The sequence below is a fragment of the Aegilops tauschii genome, chromosome 6 (genome assembly GCF_002575655.3).
Source record: "Aegilops tauschii subsp. strangulata cultivar AL8/78 chromosome 6, Aet v6.0, whole genome shotgun sequence".
NCBI lineage: Eukaryota > Viridiplantae > Streptophyta > Magnoliopsida > Poales > Poaceae > Aegilops > Aegilops tauschii.
In genome coordinates, this window is record NC_053040.3 from 479,073,369 (window position 1) to 479,093,000 (window position 19,632).

The following is a 19,632-nucleotide window of genomic DNA, read 5'->3' on the forward strand; positions in this document are numbered from 1 at the left end:
CGACGCTTTGCTTGCAACTGCACCAGCTTACTGCTCCTCCATTCAAAATATACACGTATCCGGTTTGTGACTTCGAGTCATCCAGATCTGTGTCGAAGCTAGCATCGACGTAACCCTTTACGACGAGCTCTTCGTCACCTCCATAAACGAGAAACATATCCTTAGTCCTCTTCAGGTACTTTAGGATATTCTTGACCGCTGTCCAGTGTTCCATGCCGGGGTTACTTTGGTACCTTCCTACCAAACTCACGGCAAGGTTTACATCAGGTCTGGTACACAGCATGGCATACATAATAGACCCTATGGCCGAGGCATAGGGGATGACACTCATCTTTTCTCTATCTTCTGCCGTGGTCGGGCATTGAGCCGTGCTCAATTGCACACCTTGCAATACAGGCAAGAACCCCTTCTTGGACTGATCCATATTGAACTTCTTCAATATCTTGTCAAGGTACGTACTCTGTGAAAGACCAATGAGGCGTCTTGATCTATCTCTATAGATCTTGATGCCTAATATATAAGCAGCTTCTCCAAGGTCCTTCATTGAAAAACACTTATTCAAATAGGCCTTTATACTTTCCAAGAATTCTATATCATTTCCCATCAATAGTATGTCATCCACATACAATAAGAGAAATGCTACAGAGCTCCCACTCACTTTCTTGTAAACACAGGCTTCTCCATAAGTCTGTGTAAACCCAAACGCTTTGATCATCTTATCAAAGCGAATGTTCCAACTCCGAGATGCTTGCACCAGCCCATAGATTGAGCGCTGGAGCTTGCATACTTTGTTAGCATTCTTAGGATCGACAATACCTTCCGGCTGCATCATATACAATTCTTCCTTAAGGAAGCCGTTAAGGAATGCCGTTTTGACGTCCATCTGCCATATCTCATAATCATAGTATGCGGCAATTGCTAACATGATTCGGACGGACTTCAGCTTCGCTACGGGTGAGAAAGTCTCATCGTAGTCAACCCCTTGAACTTGTCGATAACCCTTAGCGACAAGTCGAGCCTTATAGATGGTCACATTACCATCCGCGTCTGTCTTCTTATTAAAGATCCATTTATTTTCTATGGCTCGCCGATCATCGGGCAAGTCAGTCAAAGTCCATACTTCGTTTTCATACATGGATCCTATCTCGGATTTCATGGCTTCTAGCCATTTGTCGGAATCCGGGCCCGCCATCGCTTCTTCATAGTTCGAAGGTTCACCGTTGTCTAACAACATGATTTCCAGGACAGGGTTGCCGTACCACTCTGGTGCGGAACGTGTCCTTGTGGACCTACGAAGTTCAGCAGTAACTTGATCCGAAGCTTCATGATCATCATCATTAACTTCCTCCCCAGTCGGTGTAGGCACCACAGGAACATCTTCCCGCGCTGCGCTACTTTCCGGTTCGGAAGGGGTGACTATCATCTCATCAAGTTCCACTTTCCTCCCACTTAATTCTTTCGAGAGAAACTCTTTCTCCAGAAAGGACCCGTTCTTGGCAACGAAGATCTTGCCTTCGGATCTGAGGTAGAAGGTATACCCAATAGTTTCCTTAGGGTATCCTATGAAGACGCATTTCTCCGACTTGGGTTCGAGCTTTACAGGTTGAAGTTTCTTGACATAAGCATCGCATCCCCAAACTTTTAGAAACGACAGCTTAGGTTTCTTCCCAAACCATAATTCATACGGTGTCGTCTCAACGGATGTCGACGGAGCCCTATTTAAAGTGAATGCGGCAGTCTCTAAAGCATAGCCCCAAAATGAGAGCGGTAAATCGGTAAGAGACATCATAGATCGCACCATATCCAATAGATTGCGATTACGACGTTCGGACACACCATTTCGCTGAGGTGTTTCAGGCGGCGTGAGTTGTGAAACGATTCCACATTTCCTTAAGTGCGTACCAAATTCGTGACTTAAATATTCTCAACCACGATCTGATCGTAAGAACTTTATTTTCTTGTCACGTTGATTCTCAACCTCACTCTGAAATTCCTTGAACTTTTCAAAGGTTTCAGACTTGTGTTTCATTAGGTAGACATACCCATATCTACTTAAGTCATCAGTGAGAGTGAGAACATAACGATATCCTCCACGAGCCTCAACACTCATTGGACCGCACACATCGGTATGTATGATTTCCAATAAGTTGGTTGCTCGCTCCATTGTTCCGGAGAACGGAGTCTTGGTCATCTTACCCATGAGGCATGGTTCGCACGTGTCAAATGATTCGTAATCAAGAGACTCCAAAAGTCCATCTGCATGGAGCTTCTTCATACGCTTGACACCAATGTGACCAAGGCGGCAGTGCCACAAGTATGTGGGACTATCGTTATCAACTTTACATCTTTTGGTATTCACACTATGAATATGTGTAACATCACATTCGAGATTCATCAAGAATAAACCATTGACCAGCGGGGCATGACCATAAAACATATCTCTCATATAAATAGAACAACCATTATTCTCGGATTTAAATGAGTAGCCATCTTGAATTAAACGAGATCCAGATACAATGTTCATGCTTAAAGCTGGCACTAAATAACAATTATTGAGGTTTAAAACTAATCCCGTAGGTAGATGCAGAGGTAGCGTGCCGACGGCGATCACATCGACCTTGGAACCATTCCCGACGCGCATCGTCACCTCGTCCTTTGCCAGTCTCCGTTTATTCCGCAGTTCCTGTTTTGAGTTACAAATATGAGCAACCGCACCGGTATCAAATACCCAGGAACTACTACGAGTACTGGTAAGGTACACATCAATTACATGTATATCACATATACCTTTGGTGTTGCCGGCCTTCTTGTCCGCTAAGTATTTGGGGCAGTTCCGCTTCCAGTGACCACTTCCCTTGCAATAAAAGCACTCAGTCTCAGGCTTGGGTCCATTCCTTGGCTTCTTCCCAGTAACTGGCTTACCGGGCGCGGCAACTCCCTTGCCGTCCTTCTTGAAGTTCTTCTTACCCTTGCCCTTCTTTAACTTAGTGGTTTTATTCACCATCAACACTTAATGTTCCTTTTTGATCTCCACCTCCGCTGATTTCAGCATTGAATATACCTCGGGAATGGTCTTTTCCATCCCCTGCATATTGAAGTTCATCACAAAGCTCTTGTAGCTTGGTGGAAGCGACTGAAGGATTCTGTCAATGACCGCGTCATCCGGGAGATTAACTCCCAGCTGAGACAAGCGGTTGTGCAACCCAGACATTCTGAGTATGTGCTCACTAACAGAACTATTCTCCTCCATTTTACAGCTGAAGAATCTTTCGGAGACTTCATATCTCTCGACCCGGGCATGATCTTGGAAAACCATTTTCAGCTCCTCGAACATCTCATATGCTCCATGTTTCTCAAAACGCTTTTGGAGACCCGGTTCTAAGCTGTAAAGCATGCCGCACTGAACGAGGGAGTAATCATCAGCACGTGATTGCCAAGCGTTCATAACGTCTTGGTTCTCTGGGATTGGTGCTTCACCTAGCGGTGCTTCTAGGACATAATCTTTCTTGGCAGCTATGAGGATGATCCTCAGGTTCCGGACCCAGTCCGTATAGTTGCTGCCATAATCTTTCAGCTTGGTTTTCTCTAGGAACGCGTTGAAGTTGAGGACAACGTGGGCCATTTGATCTACAAGACATATTGTAAAGATTTTAGACTAAGTTCATGATAATTAAGTTCATCTAATCAAATTACTCAATGAACTCCCACTCAGATAGACATCCCTCTAGTCATCTAAGTGAAACATGATCCGAGTTAACTAGGCCGTGTCCGATCATCACGTGAGACGGACTAGTCAAGATTGGTGAACATCTCCATGTTGATCGTATCTTCTATACGACTCATGCTCGACCTTTCGGTCCTCCGTGTTTCGAGGCCATGTCTGTACATGCTAGGCTCGTCAAGTCAACCTAAGTGTATTGCGTGTGTTCCGAGGCCATGTCTGTACATGCTAGGCTCGTCAACAACTGTTGTATGCGAACGTTAGAATCTATCACACCCGATCATCACGTGGTGCTTCGAAACAACGAACCTTCGCAACGGTGCACAGTTAGGGGGAACACTTTCTTGAAATTATCATAAGGGATCATCTTACTTACTACCGTCGTTCTAAGCAAATAAGATGCAATCAAATAGTGACATGATATGGCCAATATCATTTTGCTCCTTTGATCTCCATCTTCGGGGCACCATGATCATCTTCGTCACCGGCATGACACCATGATCTCCATCATCGTGTCTTCATGAAGTTGTCACGCCAACGATTACTTCTACTTACATGGCTAACGCGTTTAGCAATAAAGTAAAGTAATTTACATGGCGTTATTCAATGACACGCAGGTGATACAAAATAATAAAGACAACTCCTATGGCTCCTGCCGGTTGTCATACTCATCGACATGCAAGTCGTGATTCCTATTACAAGAATATGATCAATCTCATACATCACATATATCATTCATCACATCTTCTGGCCATATCATATCACATAGCACATGCTGCAAAAACAAGTTAGACGTCCTCTAATTGTTGTTGCAAGTTTTTACGTGGCTTGTATAGGTTTCTAGCAAGAACGTTTCTTACCTACGTAAAACCACAACGTGATATGCCAATTTCTATTTACCCTTCATAAGGACCCTTTTCATCGAATCCGTTTCGACTAAAGTGGGAGAGACAGACACCCGCTAGCCACCTTTTGCAACTAGTGCATGTCAGTCGGTGGAACCTGTCTCACGTAAGCGTACGTGTAAGGTCGGTCCGGGCCGCTTCATCCCACAATGCCGCCGAAACAAGATAAGACTAGTAGCAGCAAGAAGAATTGGCAACATCTATGCCCACAACTACTTTGTGTTCTACTCGTGCATAGTAACTACGCATAGGCCTGGCTCATGATGCCACTGTTGGGGATCGTAGCAGAATTTTAAAATTTCCTACGCATCACCAAGATCCATCTATGGAGTATACTAGCAACGAGGGGAAAGGAGTGCATCTACATACCCTTGTAGATCGCGAGCGGAAGCGTTCCAATGAACGGGGTTGATGGAGTCGTACTCGCCGTGATCCAAATCACCGATGACCGAGTGCCGAACGGACGGCACCTCCGCGTTCAACACACGTACGGAGCAGCGACGTTCTCCTCCTTCTTGATCCAGCAAGGGGGAAGGAGAGGTTGATGGAGATCCAGCAGCACGACGGCGTGGTGGTGGATGTAGCGGGATCTCGGCAGGGCTTCGCTGAGCTTCTGCGAGAGGGAGAGGTGTTGCAGGGGAGGAGGGAGGCGCCAAAGGCTGTAGTATTGCTGCCCTCCCCCCTTTATATAGGCCCCCTGGGAGGGGGGGGGGGGGCGCCGGCCAAGAACCCATCTATGGGGGGGGGGGGGCGGCCAAGGGGGGGAAACTTCCTCCCCTAGTCAAGTGGGGCGCCCCCACCCTAGGGTTTCCAACCCTAGGCGCAGGGGGGAGGCCCATGGGGGGCGCCCCAGCCCACTAAGGGCTGGTTCCCTTCCCACTTCAGCCCATGGGGCCCTCCGGGATAGGTGGCCCCACCCGGTGGACCCCCGGGACCCTTCCGGTGGTCCCGGTACAATACCGATAACCCCCGAAACTTTCCCGGTGGCCGAAACTGGACTTCCTATATATAATTCTTCACCTCCGGACCATTCCGGAACTCCTCGTGACATCCGGGATCTCATCCGGGACTCCGAACAACTTTCGGGTTTCCGCATACTCATATCTCTACAACCCTAGCGTCACCGAACCTTAAGTGTGTAGACCCTACGGGTTCGGGAGACATGCAGACATGACCGAGACGCCTCTCCGGTCAATAACCAACAGCGGGATCTGGATACCCATGTTGGCTCCTACATGTTCCACGATGATCTCATCGGATGAACCACGATGTCGAGGATTCAATCAATCCCGTATACAATTCCCTTTGTCAATCGGTATGTTACTTGCCCGAGATTCGATCGTCGGTATCCCAATACCTTGTTCAATCTCGTTACCGGCAAGTCTCTTTACTCGTACCGTAATGCATGATCCCGTGACTAACTCCTTAGTCACATTGAGCTCATTATGATGATGCATTACCGAGTGGGCCCAGAGATACCTCTCCGTCATACGGAGTGAAAAATCCCAGTCTCGATCCGTGCCAACCCAACAGACACTTTCGGAGATACCCGTAGTGTACCTTTATAGTCACCCAGTTACGTTGTGACGTTTGGCACACCCAAAGTACTCCTACGGTATCCGGGAGTTGCACGATCTCATGGTCTAAGGAGAAGATACTTGACATTGGAAAAGCTCTAGCAAACGAACTACACGATCTTTGAGCTATGCTTAGGATTGGGTCTTGTCCATCACATCATTCTCCTAATGATGTGATCCCGTTATCAATGACATCCAATGTCCATAGTCAGGAAACCATGACTATCTGTTGATCAACGAGCTAGTCAACTAGAGGCTTACTAGGGACACGTTGTGGTCTATGTATTCACACATGTATTACGATTTCCGGATAACACAATTATAGCATGAACAATAGACAATTATCATGAACAAAGAAATATTATAGTAACCATTTATTATTGCCTCTAGGGCATATTTCCAACACTGGTGGCGGTTTATGGTGCCGCACAACCCGAACACAAACCTGACTTTTTGGTAGACCTTGTTTGAATTTGCGGTTCCGAACAGCTCCCGATCCTGGTTGGGGGTGATTTCAACTTTATTAGAAGAAGATAGGGAAAGAACAATGATAACTTCGACAGCAGGTGGTTGTTCATGTTTAATACCATTATTGAAAGCTTGGATCTGCGAGAGATAGAGCTTTCAGGTAGAAAGTTTACCTGGGCTAATACTTTGCCCACTCCGACGTTTGAGAAGCTGGATCGAGTCCTTGCGAGCGTCGAATGGGAACAAAAATTCCCGTTGGTTACGGTCCAGGCGCTTTCGCGCGGTATTTCTGACCACACGCCTCTGCCCGTGGACTCTGGTGAGGCCACTCGCATGGGGAACAAAAATTCTTTTTGTTCGAAATGGCATGGTTTGAACGAGAAGGCTTCTTGGATTTGGTAGCCAGGGAATGGGCTAAGGATGCAGGAGGTAGGACTGCGGTCGCGCGTTGGCAGAATAAGTTAAGACACTTGAGAAGTTTCTTGCGTGGGTGGGCTAAGAATCTTAGTGGGATGTATAAGGTTGAAAAGGAAAGGCTCCTTACACTTATTCAGTCCCTGGATCTCAAAGCCGAGTCCACGATTCTTCCAGCCACGGAGCTTCATGCAAAGCTTGAGGCGGAGATGAGATTGAAAGAGCTTCTTCGTGAGGAGGAATTGAAGTGGGCTTTGCGGGCTAAGGTTCGCAAAGTCGTCCAGGGGGACGCAAATACTCAGTTCTTTCACATGATCGCTAATGGCAAGCATAGAAAGAAAAGAATCTTTCAGCTTGAACAAGACGAAGGGACGATTCTAGGACAAGAAAACCTAAAACTTTACATTACCGAGTACTATAAGCAATTGTTCGGGCCTCCGGAGGATAGTTGTGTATCCCTGGATGAGTCTAGGATTGAGGATGTGCCTCAACTTGCTGCTGATGAGAATGAAATTTTGACCGCCCCATTTATGGAGAAGGAGGTGTTTGATGCTATTTCTCAGATGAAAAATAATAAAGCTCCAGGGCCTGATGGTTTTCCGGCGGAGTTTTATAAAAAATGCTGGCACATTATTAAGGGGGATTTGTTACCGATGTTCCATGATTTATTCTCTAGACAACTTCAGCTATTTCACCTGAATTTTGGAACAATAACCCTGCTTCCTAAGAAAACAGAGGCTCTGAGGATTGAGCAGTTCAGGCCGATCTGCCTCCTCAATGTTAGTTTAAAAATTTTCACCATGGTTGGGACCAATAGGCTCACGCAGATTGCTCATTCTGTGGTGCAGCATTCCCAAACTGCTTTCATGCTAGACAGAAACATCCTAGAAGGGGTTGTGGTCCTTCATGAAATGCTCCATGAAATTCACTCGAAAAAACTAGATTGAGTCGTTTTTAAGGTGGATTTCGAGAAAGCGTACGATAAAGTCAAATGGCCTTTCCTTCAACAGGCCTTGCGTATGAAAGGTTTTGATGAAGCCTGGCGACGCCAGGTAGATTCGTTCACGCAAAAAGGGAGTGCTGGAATTAAAATAAATGACGACATAGGTCATTATTTTCAGACACATAAGGGCCTGAGACAAGGAGATCCGATGTCTCCTATTCTGTTCAACATAGTAGTTGATATGTTGGCAATTCTGATAGGAAGGGCTAAGGAGGCTGGACAGGTGGGTGGACTGGTACCTCATCTAGTTATGGTGGTGTGTCTATCCTACAGTACGCCGATGATACGATCATCTTTATGGAGCATGACTTGGCAAAAGCGAGAAATATGAAGCTGGTGTTATGCTTATTTGAACAATTGACCGGGTTAAAGATTAATTTTCACAAAAGCGAATTGTTCTGCTTTGGTAGAGCCAATGACGAACAAGAGGCTTATAGGCAATTGTTTGGGTGTGATTTGGGGACTTTACCTTTTACGTACTTAGGTATACCAATCCACCATCGTAAGCTGACAAACAGAGAATGGAAGTGTATCGAGGACCGCTTTGAAAAGAAAGTGAGTTGCTGGAAGGGCAAGCTCATGTCATACGGAGGCCGATTAATTCTGATAAATTCGGTCCTCACGAGTATGCCTATGTTTCTCTTGTTGTTCTTTGAAGTCCCAGTTGGAGTAAGGAAAAGACTGGACTTTTATCGATCTCGTTTCTTTTGGCAGAGTGATGAACGAAAAAGAAAATACAGACTCGCCAAGTGGGATATTATCTGTCGACCGAAAGACCAAGGGAGTCTTGGCATTGAGAATCTTGAGGTCAAGAACAGGTGTCTTCTCAGCAAGTGGTTGTCGAAGTTATCCGTTGAGACTGATGCCACTTGGGCGCAGATTCTCCGTAGTAAGTATCTTCACTCCAAAACTTTGTCCCAGGTGACCGCGAGGCCGACTGACTCACCTTTTTGGAAAGGTCTTATGAGAGTCAAAGTAGTCTTTTTTAATAGGACAAAGTTCATTATCGATAACGGTGCTAGCACACGATTCTGGGAGGATACTTGGCTAGGAGAGACCCCCCTTGCGATTCAATATCCATCTCTGTATCGTATTGTTCAACGACGTGATGCTTTCGTTGCAACGGTACTTCAATCCATTCCCCTTAATATTCAGTTCAGGAGGACGCTAGCCGGCAATCGTTGGGAAGAATGGCTTCATCTAGTGAGTAGACTGATGGAGGTTCAGCTGTCTCAACAGACCGATAAATTACGCTGGAAGCTTACTAGGTCTGGAGAGTTTACAGTTAAATCAACGTATCTTGATGTTATCATTTCAAGTTCTATTCCTAGATCCAAATATGTTTGGACTGTCGAAGTTCCTTTGAAAATTAAAGTGTTTATGTGGTTTGTACATAAACAACTAATATTAACCAAAGACAACTTGGCAAAGCGTAATTGGATAGGACCTACTAGGTGTAGTTTCTGTGATCGGGATGAAACTATCAAACACCTTTTTCTTGATTGCCCGTTGGCCAAAGTTCTATGGCGAACGGTCCACATTGCATTTAATATTACTCCTCCGAGTTCTGTCCGAATGTTATTTGGAACGTGGCTTAATGGGATAGAGTCCGAAATAGCGAGACACATTCGCGTAGGAGTATGTGCTTTATTGTGGGCAGTCTGGAACTGCAGAAATGATTTGGTTTTTAACAGAACAACAAATATTCATTTTTTGCAGGTTATCTTCCGAGCCACTGCGTTGATCTGTATGTGGTCGCTACTCACTCCGACGGAGGCCAGGGATCATTTGGTTACCGGATCTATCCGCTGGGAGATGGTAGCACGGGATATATTCAACCGGTTTGGATGGCGGTCATGTAATAAGATAGGCAATTAGTTTACCTGTCTTTCTTATGCCAGCCGGTTGTGGCTTTTTGTGGCTAGTTTGTTTCTAGCCCTTTGACTCTTTGTGAGCTTTCCTCTATTTTTGTTTGAGACTTTAAGACCTTATTGAACCTATTTGCTTACTTATTAAAGTTGGCCGTATGCATCATTCTCATGCAGAGGTCGGAGAGTTCTCTTTTTCGAAAAAAAGACCCATGACGAGATGGTGGCTATAAACAAACACATATACACTCTGACCCGAAGAGGAAGTCAAATCCAAGACACATAAGCATTTCAATAGTAATACTGCGCGGAGAAAACCAGCATGGCTTTTGTCATGGAACGATGACGCGCGAGGTCGTGGACCTTTCCTTGGCAGTGGGAGTCCAGGATTCGATTCGCTTCGTGCAGTGGGTCACGCCGCTGAAGCTCCATAAACAAAACGAGCTGCAGCCGGGAGACGAGCCTCCCCTCACCTTTCCGCTCGCGCACTCCAGCCCAGGTAGTATTGCACCGCAGTTTTGTCGTGCTGTTGTGCAACGGTGCCACTGCTTTCCAGTATAAATAGTGGAGCATGTTAACCGGTCAGAACACACAAGCTCGACCTACTGATCATCAGCAGCAGAATCAAGCATCAAGCAAAGGCAATTTGGTACTACTGTACTAGCTAGCCCGTGTAGTTAGCCAACTACCGTAGCAATCTTGCATCGACATCCACATATTGATCGACCACCCTGGTCAGCAAACACCGACTCACCATGCCGTCGATTGACAAGGCCACCGACAACGGCGAGATGAAGCAGCGGCAGCCGGACCAGGAGCTGGTATGCGTGACGGGGGCCGGAGGGTTCATCGGCTCTTGGGTTGTGAAGGAGCTCCTCCTCCGCGGCTACCGCGTCAGGGGAACCGCCAGGGACCCCGGTAAGTCGATGATCGATCTCGCTGAATTCTGTGGCTCATCTAACGGGATGAGTGGTTTGTGCAGCGGACCGCAAGAACGCTCACCTGCTCGCGCTGCAGGGCGCCGAGGAGAGGTTCACCCTGTGTCGCGCCGATGTCCTCGACTATAACGGCCTTCGCGCCGCCTTCTGCGGTTGTCAGGGCGTTTTGCACGTCGCCTCGCCAGTCTCCAACGACCCCGTCGGTCCACTGACTTTGCTCTGCTCACTTCTTGAAGTTTCAGCAAGGGCCGCCTACTTACCTGCTACATGTGGTGCTGGTTTTTGCAGGACCTCGTGCCGGTCGCCCTTGAGAGCACTAGGGACGTGATCAGCGCAGCCGCGGACGCCGGCGTGCGGCGCGTGGTGTTCACGTCATCCTACGGCGCCGTGCACATGGACCCCAGCCGCAGCCCTCTATGTTACATGGTACGGGGATACAGATACGGCGATACGGGAAAACGGCACTTTCTCAAAATAGACTTACGGAGATACAGCGGGTATATATATATATATATATATATATATATATATATATATATATATATATATATATATATAGAAAATCAGCACCCCTAAACAATACTCACTTCTGCTTAAACATATCAAGGGCTGAGATTCCCCCATACCCCTTCGCTGTCAGGGGCACGACCGTCTTATGTAAAAAAAGTAACCCCCGCGCGCCTGTGTATACGCAGCTGCGGGACGAGCCGAGCCGCTTGGCAGCCGTGAGGACGCGAGCCGAGCCGAGCAGTTAGCATCCATGGCCCAGTATGTCAGATGCAGGGCGTGTTTTTTTTAAGTCGGCGTTCACCGGTGGGGGCGTACGTGTGGACGTGGCGCGGGCGGCCGTATCGTGGTGCAATTAACTGCTTTGCAGTAATTGCGGCGTGCATGCAGGCGCCGATTGCTCGCGGCTGATCTCCTGCCGCCCGCCTGCTGCCCTCGTAGTCCGCGCCCTCCACTGCCGCGCGTGCGGCGACCGGGCGCCTGCCGCCAGCCTTCCGCCTCGGGCCGGCAGTTGACGCGACCGGTCGGCTGCCGCCGCTGCGGCGACCGCCCGCTCGCCTTCAGACGCCACCGACGCATCGGCTGCCGCGCCTGCCGTCCTCACGCCTTCCCACGCCCCCGCTGCCGCGCCCAGACGCCACCGATGCCTCGCCTGCCGCGCCTTCACACGCCGCCACTGCCGCGCCTTCACACGCCACAGCTGTCGCGCGTGCCGCTAGCCGCCCTCCTCTCCCTCGTGGCGCGCGCCACCGACGGCTCGCCCGCCCACCTCCCTCCCCCGCCGTCTATAAAAGGCCGCACCAGCCCTCTCCACGCCGTGCCATCTCCCTCGCCCGCCCATCTCTCTTCCTCTCCTCGTCCGCCCATCTCCCTCTCCTCGCCGGCAATGTCTTCCAGCGACCCCGACGAGGGCGCGTGGCCGGGCGGCGTCTGGCCGCTGAGCCTCACCATCGGCGACACAGAGGATCTGGCCCGGTTCCGCCCGATGGTGCCGCCGGCAGCCAAGGTGCCGGGGCCAAGGCGGATTGGGGCGGACGGCATCCCCACCATAGGACCGCCGCCGACGAGGGAGCAGCTCCGCGCCTTCCCTGGCGGCCGGTACAACCGGAGGGCCCGCCGTGGGTTCTGGCGCGGGAAGAACTTCAACGTCGTCCTCGGCGCGTTCAGGGACTCGGTGGCCGGCCTCCCCGTCACGGACATTACCGGCGAGGTCGGCACTTCCCGTGGTCGCCGCTGCCACGGCCCACCTCCAGCCGCCCCAACTGCCCCGGCACTGCAGGCGCCCCCTGCCCTGGCACTGGTCGAGATCCCGCCGGCGCAGGCCGCCCTCGGGCAAGACGGAGACCCCGACGACACGCCGGGGCTACTTGCGGTGCTGGCCCGGTCGGCAGAGGAGGCGACGGCGGCGACCACTCGTGAGGAACGAGAGCGGCTGGCGGCCAAGCGGCGGTGCAGGAGCAGCAGGCGCGGGAAGACAACTGGTGGGATTTCAGCGACGACGACGACGGCGGCGACGATGGTGGCGACGGCGGCGAAGGAGAGGCCGGCGGTATGGCGCCGGTCGTCAACCTCACCGGCGCCAGTGACGACGAGTAGTCTAGTTTTAGGGTTTATATTTAAATTTCGGTCTAAGTTATGTAAGAGCAGTGCTCGGTTATGTTTAGGGTTATGTAAAATATTTTGAATTATGAATGAACTCGGAATGGTTTATCTGAAAAAAAATCCGTATGTTTAATTTGATGTTAGTCGTGCAACTTAAAAAAATAAACGGAAACATGCATTTTAATGTTACGAGCCGATAATCGACACAAAAATTGTAGAAAAATCAGTCGCAAAACGCATGCATGGGGCCTTCGCTCATACCCGAACGGTCTCCGGAGAACTTGTCATGCATGCACACCAAAAACATATTGCGTCACGTCCGGGGTGTGGTATGTGGTGTTTTCACCGGAAAAATTATAAAAAAATCTTAAAGCGATAAAAAAGCCAGAAAACTTTTCATGCATCCTAGTGATGATGGTGGAACACTATAAAAAAATGTGGGTACATTTGAAGGCTGTCGAAAAAAAACTCCTTTCGGACGGGGCCTTCGGTCCTGCCCGAACGGTCTCTGGAGAAGGAGGCCAATTTTTCGACATATTCGGAATGACCTCAATTTTTGCAAGTGAGTTGGTATGCCCACCCCCACAGTCAATACAAGAATTGAACGTATTTGGACATAAAAAACATGTTGCGTCACGTCCGGGGGTGTGGTATGTGGTGTTTTCACCGAAAAAATTATAGAAAATTCATAAAGTGAAAAAAAGCCACAAAACTTTTCATGCATCCTAGTGATGATGGTGGAACACTATGGAAAAAATTTGAGTTCATTTGAAGGATGTCGAAAAAAAACTCCTTTCAGACGGGTCCTTCAGTCCTGGCCGAACGGTCTCCGGAGAAGGAGGTCAATTTTTCAATATATTTGGAATGACCTCAAATTTTGCAAGTGAGTTGGTATGGCCACCCCCACATTCAATCCAAGAATTGAACGTATTTGAACACCAAAAACATGTTGTGTCACGTCCGGGTGTGCTATGTGGTGTTTTCACCGAAAAAATTATAGAAAATTCATAAAGCGATAAAAAAGCCAGAAAACTTGGCATGCATCCTAGTGATGATGGTGGAACACTATAAAAAATGTGGGTTCATTTGAAGGGTGTCGAAAAAAACTCCTTTCGGACGGGGCCTTCGGTCCTGCCCGAACGGTCTCCGGAGAAGGAGGTCAATTTTTCGACATATTCGGAATGACCTGAAATTTTGCAAGTGAGTTGATATGCCCACCCCCACAGTCAATCGAAGAATTGAACATATTTGGACATCAAAAACATGTTGCGTCACGGCCGGGGTGTGGTATGTGGTGTTTTCACCGGAAAAATTATTGAAATTTCATAAAATGAAAAAAAAAGCCACAAAACTTGTCATGCATTCTAGTGATGATGGTGGAACACTATGGAAAAATATTTGAGTTCATTTCAAGGATGTAAAAAAAACTCCTTTCGGACGGGGCCTTCGGTCCTGCCCGAACGGTCTCCGGAGAAGGAGGTTAATTTGTCATGCATCCTAGTCATGATGGTGAAATAGTATAAAAAAAATTTGGGTTCATTTGAAGGATGTCAAAAAAATAATGTAGATAGTACTAATGTAATTTGACTGAGGTGAGACTAAATTTGCATAGTGTGACAAATAATAAAAAATAAGACAGATAGTAATGATGTGATTTCAGTTTACACTGCAACTGGCAGCTCTGACGCACTGCCCGGGCAGTGTAATGAGCTTACACTGTCCGGGCAGTACGGCAGTGCCGCCCCTGGCAGTGCAAAGTCAAACCAAATTAGTACTAACTGTCTCATATAGCAATGTGCACGAACGCGGCTATATAAGCCAGTCCTGGCGTCCCTCGGCGCGCGAGGTGGGACTAAAAAAGCTCCCCTTCCACCTCCCCCGCGCCGTGACTCATAGAAGGCAAAAAAATAGTGATGCAAAAAAATAAGCCCACCTGTGCTTGCATGCCGCAACTGCGCTTAATCGGTCCGGCCCGATCAAGCCAGGTGGCGAAAGGGCCGGCCTTTCGGCCCAGCTACGACTGGCAGCACAGGCCAACGGGGCAGTGGCGGGACGGGGCGGGAATCAGAGGAGTTCGAAAGGGTGGTGGGAGGTTGGTATATAAGGCGGTCGCGGCGTCGTTCGGCGGGCGAGGTGGGACTAAACTTTAGTCCTCAGCCCCGCCGACCCTGCCCCCGCACCGCGCGCATAGTCAATGGGCTGGCCCACGCGCGCCATCGCGCACAATCACTGGGCCGTCGCGCACAGTCAAGACTTTTGTTTTTTTAAATAGTATTAAGTTTTTTAGTTATTTATGCCTTTTGTCATCGTATAAAAAATTATATAATTAATAAAAATCCATACGTAATATAGAATTGTTAACTATATTTATTATAATAATAATGAGTTGTTTATTACAATTTATAGGAAAAATAATGAGTCTTTTATAATTAATTGCTAAAACAATAATGAGTTTTTTGATAATTAATTGATAATGAGTTTTTTTGTAATGAATATTTTAATCAGTTATTTGTGTAGATCAGTAATTACATTTTTAACATTTATGTAATGTTAATTAATGGCTAAAAAATACTTAAAATATATGCAAAGTTTAGTACCGTAATGTGTTGCATTAATGGCTAATTGTTTTTTCATAATAATAATGCATTTTTTTAATAATTTATAAGTAAGAATAATGAGTTTTTTATTACAATTTATAGGTAAAAATAATCAGTTTATGTTTTAATTTTTTATGAGTTTTGCGTTAATGCCTAACATTTTCAGCTTATTAAAAAATATTAATGAGTTTATTGCTACTACATAATAATTTGGAAACGACCGTTCATAAAAAACACTACTTCACATAGAATTTATTAAGTAGTTAAATTAAAAACAGTACTTAATACAGAATTTATTAAGTAATTATATTAAAAAGTGTACTTAATACAAAATTTATTTCGTATTTAAATTATACATATAAAAACTTTGACTATAGTTATTTGTGCGTGAATTGACGAGGTGATATTAAAAAATAAGATAGTAATAATGTCAGCTGACTTTAGTTAAAGTCAACTGACATTATTACTATCTTATCTAATAAATAGCTCAAAGACGACTATATAAGCCAGTCCTGGCGTCCCTCGGCGCGCGAGGTGGGACTAAAAAAGTGCCCCTTCCACCTCCCCCCGCGCCATGACTCATAGAAGGCAAAAAAAATAGTGATGAAAAAAATAAGCCCACCTGTGCTTGCAGGCCGCAACTGCGCTTAATCGGCCCGGCCCGATCAAGCCGGTTGCATGGGTGGTACGAGGTGGCATGCACGAAACGTCACCCAATTTTGGAAGGCAGTGGGCATGCCCATGTTAGGGCCCCATGCAGGAGTTGAACGAATTCGGACACGAAACGCACGTTGCGTCACGCCCGGTCAGTGTTTTCGGTGCGTTTCACGGAGAAAACCATAAGAAATTCATACGGTGTCGGAAAATTATGAAAACTTGCACGCATGATGACCCTGGTGATGAGTGCGTGTGGAAAAAGTTTGGGGTCCACCGGCTGAGTCAAACACGAGAACGCAGTACGGGGCTGACATCCTACATATCCGATCAGTGCCGGTTGCATGGGTGGTACGAGGTGGCATGCACGAAACGTCACCCAATTTTGGGAGGCAGTGGGCATGCCCATGTTAGGGCCCCACGCAAGAGTTGAACGAATTCGGACACGAAACACACGTTGCGTCACGCCTTTCAGTGTTTTCGGTGCGTTTCACGGAGAAAACCATAAGAAATTCATACGGTGTCGGAAAATTATGTAAACTTGCACCCATGATGGCCCTGGTGATGCTGGCGTGTGGAAAAAGTTTGGGGTCCATCGGCTGAGTCAGAAAAGAGAACGCAGTACGGAGCTGACATCCTTCATATCCGATCAGTGCCGGTTGCATGGGTGGTACGAGGTGGCATCCACGAAATGTCACCCAATTTTGGGAGGCAGTGGGCATGCCCATGTTAGGGCCCCACGCAAGAGTTGAATGAATTCGGACACGAAACGCACGTTGTGTCACGCCCGGTCAGTGTTTTCTGTGCGTTTCACGGAGAAAACCATAAGAAATTCATACGGTGTCGGAAAATTATAAAAACTTGCACGCATGATGGCCCTGATGATAAGTGCGTGTGCAAAAATTTTGAATGGTTGCATTAAAAAATGCATTAATATTTTCTGTCGTTAAAAAAACATCAGAAATAAATGCATCATGGGCCAGCCGGCGGTAGTTTTACGGGACGGGCCAAGGGGCCCCCTATGGCGTGACCACGTCTATGACGCCGTACGTGCGTGCATGGCATGGAAACCATGCCGTCATTACCTCGCCCCAGGACCGCCTAACCACGCCGCCTCCACGCACGTCCTCACCCCGATCCGACGGTCGCACCGCCGTGGCCGTCCCAACTCCCTTCCCTGCCGGCCTGACGGCGGTCATACACTCCGGCATCTGCGCGCGCGACTTGGATCTCAGGCCCGGCCGTGCTGTCTTGGCAAAGTCGCCCGCACCCAGAACCGTAGGACGGGCCGTCGGCCAGCGCGGTGGTTGTTGGGGATCGTAGCAGAAATTAAAATTTTCTACGCATCACCAAGATCAATCTATGGAGTTTACTAGCAACGAGAGGGGAGGAGTGCATCTACATACCCTTGTAGATCGCGAGCGGAAGCGTTCAAGAGAACGGGGTTGATGGAGTCGTACTCGTCGTGATCCAAATCACCGATGATCCAAGCGCCGAACGGACGGCACCTCCGCGTTCAACACACGTACGGAGCGGTGACGTCTCCCACGCCTTGATCCAGCAAGGAGGAGGGAGAGGTTGAGGAAGAAGACTCCAACAGCAGCACGACGGCGTGGTGGTGGTGGAGTGACAGTTCTCCGGCAGGGCTTCGCCAAGCACACGCGGAGGAGGAGAGGTGTTGGGGAGGGGAGGGGCTGCGCCTTGGATGTGGTGCTGCAGCCCTCCCCTCACCCCTTTATTTATAGGGAGAAGGGGGAAGGGGGCCGGCCCCTCTAGATGGGATCTAGAGGGGGGGGGCGGCGGCCAAGGGGGAGGTGGCTTGCCCCCCAAGCAAGGGGGGGGGGTGCCCCCCTTTAGGGTTTCCCCCAAACCCTAGGCGCATGGGCCCAAGGGGGGTTGGCTCCCAGCCCACTAAGGGCTGGTTCCCTTCCACCTACAGCCCATAAGGCCCTCCGGGGCAGGTGGACCCTCCCGGTGGACCCCTGGAACTCCTCCGGTGGTCCCGGTACAATACCGGTATACCACCGAATATTTCCGGTGACCGTATGGTGACTTCCCATATATAAATCTTTACCTCCGGACCATTCCGGAACTCCTTGTGACATCCGGGATCTCATCCGGGACTCCGAACAACATTCAGTAATCACATACAAACCTTCCTTATAACCCTAGCGTCATCGAACCTTAAGTCTGTAGACCCTACGGGTTCGGGAATCATGCAGACATGACCGAGACACCTCTCTAGCCAATAACCAACAGCGGGACCTGGATACCCATGTTGGCTCCCACATGTTCCACGATGATCTCATCGGATGAACCACGATGTCGAGGATTCAAGCAATCCCGTATACAATTCCCTTTGTCAATCGGTACGTTACTTGCCCGAGATTCGATCGTCTGTATCCCAATACCTCGTTCAATCTCGTTACCGGCAAGTCACTTTACTCGTTCCGTAATGCATGATCTCGTGACTAACTACTTAGTCACATTGAGCTCATTATGATGATGCAATACCGAGTGGGCCCAGAGATACCTCTCCGTCATACGGAGTGACAAATCCCAGTCTCGATCCGAGCCAACCCAACAGACACTTTCGGAGATACCTGTAGTGCACCTTTATAGCCACCCAGTTACGTTGTGACGTTTGGTACACCCAAAGCATTCCTACGGTATCCGGGAGTTGCACGATCTCATGGTCTAAGGAAATGTACTTGACATTAGAAAAGCTTCAGCAAACAAACTACACGATCTAGTGATATGCTTAGGATTGGGTCTTGTCCATCACATCATTCTCCTAATGATGTGATCCCGTTATCAATGACATCCAATGTCCATGGTCAGGAAATCGTAACCATCTATTGATCAACAAGCTAGTCAACTAGAGGCTCACTAGGGACATGTTATGGTCTATGTGTTCAAACATGTATTAAGATTTCCGGATAACACAATTATAGCATGAACAATAGACAATTATCATGAACAAGGAAATATAATAATAACCATTTTATTATTGGTTCTAGGGCATATTTCCAACAGTCTCCCACTTGCACTAGAGTCAATAATCTAGTTACATTGTGATGAATCGTACACCCATAGAGTTCTGGTGTTGATCATGTTTTGCCCGTGGAAGAGGTTTAGTCAACGGATCTGCGACATTCAAATCCGTATGTACTTTACAAATATCTATGTCTCCATTTTGAACATTTTCACGAATGGAGTTGAACCGACGCTTGATGTGCCTGGTCTTCTTGTGAAACCTGGGCTCCTTGGCAAGGGCAATAGCTCCTGTGTTGTCATAGAAGAGAGTCATCGGCCCCGATGCATTGGGAATAACTCCTAGGTCGGCAATTAACTCCTTCATCCAGATTGCTTCATGTG

General features: G+C 48.0%; 1 pseudogene; it reads left to right on the forward strand.

Moving 5' to 3' along the window:
- Positions 1 to 10,711: 10,711 nt before the first annotated feature.
- LOC120966674 (cinnamoyl-CoA reductase 1-like) overlaps positions 10,712 to 19,632 on the forward strand; it is a 38,514-nt pseudogene continuing 29,593 nt past the window's right edge.